Source organism: Neovison vison, chromosome 1 (genome assembly GCF_020171115.1).
Source record: "Neovison vison isolate M4711 chromosome 1, ASM_NN_V1, whole genome shotgun sequence".
Classification (NCBI taxonomy): Eukaryota; Metazoa; Chordata; class Mammalia; order Carnivora; family Mustelidae; genus Neogale; species Neogale vison.
In genome coordinates this window covers 173,346,286-173,352,502 of record NC_058091.1, presented here as the reverse complement: position 1 = coordinate 173,352,502, position 6,217 = coordinate 173,346,286, and the positions used below count along the sequence as shown (strand labels likewise).

Genomic DNA, 6,217 nt, shown 5'->3' with positions numbered 1-6,217 from the left:
TGGCTCAGAGGGTTAAGCCTCTGCCTTCAGCTAAGGTCATGATCTCAGGGTCCTGGGATCGAGCCCCACATTGGCTCTCTGCTCAGCGGGGAGCCTGCTTCCCCCTCTCTCTCTGCCTGCCTCTCTGCTTACTTGTGATCTCTCTCTGTCAAATAAATAAATAAAATCTTAAAAAAAAAAAAGGTAGAATATCCTTAATATAGCTTTTTAGGTTCTGTGCAGTCTGGTCCCTGTTTACTTTTCTGTCTTTATCTTGAGCTCTTCTCCCCTTTGATTAGTGGCCTTCTTTCTAATATACTACTCTTTTTTTTTTTTTTAAAGATTTTATTTATTTATTTGACAGAGAGAGGTCACAAGTAGGCAGAGAGGCAGGCAGAGAGAGAGGAAGGGAAGCAAGCCCCCTGCTGAGCAGAGAGCCCGATGCGGGGCTCAATCCCAGGACCCTGAGATCATGACCTGAGCCGAAGGCAGCGGCCCAACCCACTAAGCCACCCAGGCGCCCCACTAATATACTACTCTTAATTTAGTTCCCCCAAAGGGACAAAGCTCACTTCCATGGAAGAACCTTTACAGTTGTTGCCTCCTCTGGTTGAAACACCCTTTCTTCGACTTTTTCCTACTTACCCTTACCTCCCAGACTAAGTGCTATTTCCCCATCAAGGGGATCTCAGAAGAACCAATTTAAACTAAGCATACCTTGTCAGTCTTGTTTGCAATGTTCTGTAGAAGGTTAATTCCAAGTGCTAAAGCCTTATACATTTCAAAGAAAGACTTGCTTTAGGTCTATCTCCTAGAAGATAGATACTGAGCCTTTATACCCCTGAGGCCTTGGGCATACACAGCACAATTTGATTAAGTCTTAGCCTAACAAGATGATTTATGGTAAAGACTGCTTTTGCCCCAGGGCACTAGAATCTGAGTAGTTGAAGTCAGTTGGGTAGGAGCTATATACCTGTATGACTAGCTCCTGTTCAAACTCTGGATATCAGTGCTCAGGTGAACTTCCCTGGTTGGCGACACAAGTGTGTTGTCCCACACCACTGGTGGGACAATTGAGTGCATCCCATACAGCTCCACGGGGAGGGGACTCCTGGAAGCTTGTACCTGGTTTCTCTGGGTTTTCTCCCCTTCTGCCTTTTCCCTCTGCTGATTTTACTCTCTGTTCTCTCTTTGCAGTACAGTATCACTGTGAGTATTACTGCTTTTCTGAGTCCTGGGGTCCTAGTGAATTACCTGAACCAAGATTGATAGTAGGGATCCAGAATATCTTGTTGGTTTCCTTTGAAATAATGATCTCCATTTGCCATTCTATATAACTGTTTTATTTATTTTTTTTAAAGCTTGATTTCTACACATTCTAGTGTAGAAATTAGGCAGTACATAATTATCTTTCTCTCCTTATACCCAGTCCCTGGCATAGGACCATACACACTTAATCAAAATTTGTGGGGGGGAGGGGTTAAAAGTAAAATATACAGTATTTGGTGAAAATAAAATTTTAAGAAGCTCCAAAGAATTTTTTTTTAATTTTTATTTATTTATTTACTTATTTTTGCGTGTCATCCTTGCGCAGGGGCCATGCTAATCTTCTCTGTATTGTTCCAATTTTAGTATATGTGCTGCCAAAGCGAGCACTATTTATTTACTTATTTTTAAGATTTTATTTTTTTGACAGAGAGAGACGTAGCTAGAGAGGGAACACAAGCAGGGGGAGTGGGAGAGGGTAAAGCAGGCTTCCCGCGTAGCAGGGAGTCTGATGCAGGGCTGGATCCCAGGACCCTGGGATTATGACCTGAGCCGAAGGCAGACGCTTAATGACTGAGCCACCCAGGTGCCCCTATTTATTTATTTTTAAAGATGTTATTTTAAAGTAATCTCCGTACCTGCCATGGGGCCTGAACTCACAACCCTGAGATCAAGAGTCACATGCTCTATTGATGGAGCCAGCCAGGCGCCCCAAGAACTTTAAATAAGATGTGGTAACCTTCTTATTTGATTTCACCTTAAAATATTATGATTTAGTTTTTATACCTAAATAGTTAGTATATCTGAAAATAGAAATTCACCAAGATTTCAGTTGGCTTTACAGATTTGTACTCCTAGCCGTTTTTCACTCAGTTCTCTGAGTTAATTTTTTTTTTTTGTCACATTTGTATAGAATTCCTATGATAATCTGTACATTTGAAATAGAGGATTTTGATATGGCTAATGGAAAATAAAGGAGATACCAAACAATGCAAAACAGAATTATTTGGATGGCTTAAGAAAACAAAGTGACAGTGTTGTATATTAGATACCCAGAATTTATTCACCATGCATAACCGAAACTTTGTATCTTTTGACCAATGTCTCCTTATGTCATTCTCCTCTCCATACCCCCTTCCACCCTTGGAAACCACTATTGTAGTTTCTGCTTCTATGAGTTTGAATATTCTAGATTCCATATGTAAGTGAGATCATGCAGCATTTATCTTCTGGTGTCTGGCTTATTTCACTTAGCATGATGTCCTCCTTGATCATATGTGTATTACACGAGTAGGGTTTCTTTTTTGAGGCTGAATATTATTTCATTAGGTATCTCTATTCCTATCTATGCATACATCTCTCATCTTTCTTTCTATCCCATGTTTTCATGTCCCTTTATCCCTCCATGAAATTTGGTTATTTCCTTATCTTGTCTACTGTGAATAGTCCTGCCGTGAACGTGGGAGTGTTCACTATCTCTTTGAAACCCTGATTTTAATACTTTTACTTATTTATTTTCTGGATTTTAGTAAGTTTTGTTTTTTTCCCTTGCTCCTTTAAAGTATTTACTGTTCACATCATGCAGTCATTTTTACTTTTATTTTTCCAATACTTTTAGATAAATACCCAGAGGCGGGGTTGCTAGATGATGTGGTAGTTCCTTTCTAAGTTTGGGGTGAATCTTCATATTGTTTTCCATCACACTATGCCAGTTAAATCCCCACCAACAGTGCACCAGTGTTCCTTTTCCTCTACCCTCACCCACACTTGTAGCTTTTGTCCTCTTAATAAAAGCCCTTCTAACTGATATGAGGTGATATCTTATTGTGGCTTTGCTTTGAATTTCCCTGATGATTAGCCATAGTAAATATATTTTCATGTACTTACTGGACATTTGTATGTCTTCTTTGAGATATGTCTACTTTTAGTCCCTTGCTTATTTTTATTTATTTATTTATTTGAGAGAGAGAGAGAGAGAGAGAGCGAGAGAATGAGCATGAGATGTGGGAGGGTCAGAGGGAGAAGCAAACTCCCCACTGAGCAGGGAGCCTGATGTGAGACTTGATCGGGGGACTCCAGGATCATGACCTGAGCTGAAGATAGTCGCTCAACCAACTGAGACACCCAGGTGCATCTTGCTTATTTTTAAAAAAGCTTATTATTTATTTATTTTTTTAATTTAATTTTTTTTAAAGATTTTATTTATTTATTTGACAGAGAGAGAGAGATCACAAGTAGGCAGAGGCAGGCAGAGAGACGGCGGGGTGGGGGGAGCAGGCTCTCCGCCGAGCAGAGAGCCCGACGTGGGGCTCGATCCCAGGACCCTGAGATCATGACCCGAGCCGAAGGCAGCGGCTTAACCCACTGAGCCACTCAGGCGCCCCAAAAAAGCTTATTTTTTAAAAAAGTACTTTCTTCTTGTCTTTGCTGTCAAGTTATAGAAGTTCCCCACGTATTTCAGAAGTTCATCCCTTATCGGATCCATGGTTTGCAAATATTTTCTCCCATTCTTTAGACTGCCTTTTCACTGTGATGACTGTTTCCTTTGCTGTGCCGAAGCTTTTTAGTTTGATGGAATCCCACTTTCCTATTTTTGCTTTTGTGGCCTGTGCTTTTGGTGTCATATGGAAAAAAATCATTGCCTAGACTGTCAGGAAGCTTTCTCCCTTGTTTTCTACTTGTAGTATATAGCTTCCGCTGCTAGGTTTCAGTGTTTTATCCATTTTGAGTTGACTTTTTTGTATGTTAGTTTCAGTTTCATTCTTCTGGATGTGGATATTTGCTTTCTCAGTACAATTAACTGAAAAGACTATCCTTTCTCCATTGTGCTTTATGGGTACATTTGTCATAGATCAGTTGAGTATAGATATGTGGGTCATTGATTGATTCTGTTCCATTGGTTTTTATGTCTGTTTTTATGCCCTCGCCATAGTGTTTTGATTACTGTAGCTTTGTAATGTATTTTGAAATCAGGTGTTATAATGCTTCCAGCTTTGTTCTTGTTTGCTGAAGCTTTCTTTTGTGGTTGCATGTGATTTTAGAATTTTTTTTCCCAATTTTTTAAAAAGCCACCATTGGAATTTTGAGAGATCGCCTTGAAGGTGACTACGTTCTTGTGATCTGCTATACAACATTGTGACTATAATTAATATTGTGCTTGAAATTTGCTAAGAGGGTAAATATCAAGGGTTTGCACCCCAACAACAAAGAAGATGGCCAGTATGTGAAGTGACAGATATGTCAAATTAACTTGATTGTGGTGATTATTTTGTAACATATAGGTAGGTTAAGTCATTGAACTATACACCTTTAATAAATACAGTTGTCCATTATATCTCAATAAAGCTGGGAAAAAAATACAATGAGGCAGTAAGTGATGAGCTGTCCCCAGAAGGAGAATTTTAAAGCTGAGGAGAGCATAATTAATTAAAGGACTTTGTAACTTGCTCTTGACCCACATTTTAAACTACAGAGAGCTAGTAAACCAGGACTAGAAATCTCTAAGGAGTCAAGAGGAAGAGACAAAAGCTTGTCTTATAAATAGAACAGGGGTAATGAAAAATTAATTTAGGAGGTTAAAAGGCATCTGTTGTAGTGACTGATCAGAAGTCGTCCACTATTTCCTTCATGTCCTTGCATTTATCTGTGTTCTGAGCAAGAATGTTGAAGCTGTTCTTCCCTTGTCCTGCATCACACCCATCATGGATGGAAGCTGATGTAGAAGGAAGTAGAGGATAGGAATTAGAAACCAGTCATGATGAGTCTGGTACCCGACAGTCCATACTTATTTGCAAAGATTCTGTACAGGACGGCCAGGGCTAGTAACATAATGTTAACTATCATTTTCCTAAACCAGACATATTTTCTTTCTAACACATTGCGTTACAATGTGTTTTTTTTTTCTTTTTCCTGAATCAGACATATTTTCTTGCATGAGTTACAATGTTCTTTTTCTGTCTATAAAGTACAGGATATTGAAATGGCCCTGTTTGTTTTTTGTCAGCCAGGTAGATGTTCCTCTTCTCATAAAGCACCCTGGTGTCCCACGGAGACTCTGTCCTTCCCTGGCCATGGCCTGGGTGGGTGACATTGGCAGGTCCAATCTAAAACACACTTGGAAATTTAAATCTGGAGGAGAAATAAAAGCCAGGAACTGGTTTGCCCAGTTGCTAGGTCCTATCTGTGTTCTTGGAATGCCCTAATTCCTCATTTTTTCTGAGGCAAATTATTTCTTTGAATCAGTGAGAGCTAGAACCTCAAGGTTGTGGTGTTAATCTCGCACTGCTGGGAAGCTCCACCTAATGAAGTGAGGCATGGCTCGGGGAATGTTCAGGGGCAGATGGAGATATGTTCCCGCAGATTTATTTTCATGGCCTTGGAAGGTCCCTGATGGCAGTAGTGCTCCCTAAGTAACATGTGATCTCTCACGATCTTTCACGGAAGCAAATTCTTCTCCATATAGTTTCACTACAAGATTGAATCTGGTTACTGTCGCTCCACAGTAAGTGAATTCAGTAAAACTTCTGGGTTTTGTCTATGCAGCTCCTCCTCTCTTCTCTTCATTCATTGCCATTCAGTAAACATTTTCAGAGTTTATTCTAGACAGGACGCACTGTGCTTTGGGCTAATAGCGCTTCTTTCTAGGACATTTTTATGTGACTGAATTGATCAGTTGTGCTCGGGAAAAATTTAAGAGACTTTGGGAATAATTGTCATTTCAGGGAGGTGGAGATCCATGAAGTTTTTAAAGACTTGAGAAATCGTGGGTCTTTAAAACAATTTCTTGGGGCGCCTGGGTAGCTCAGTGGGTTAAAGCCTCTGCCTTCGGCTCAGGTCATGATCCCAGGATCCTGGGATCGAGCCCTGCATCAGGCTCTCTGCTCGGCGGGAAGCCTGCTTCTCTTCCTCTCTCTCTCTCCCTGCCTCTCTGCCTATTTGTGATCTTTGTCAAATAAATAAATTAAAAAAAAGT

General features: G+C 40.2%; 1 non-coding gene across 1 annotated transcript; it reads right to left on the bottom strand.

The window, feature by feature from the left end:
* Positions 1–1,528: 1,528 nt before the first annotated feature.
* Positions 1,529–1,635, bottom strand: LOC122897584. Its single transcript, XR_006382561.1, has one exon. It is a non-coding gene; the product is annotated as a U6 spliceosomal RNA (small nuclear RNA).
* Positions 1,636–6,217: the final 4,582 nt, after the last annotated feature.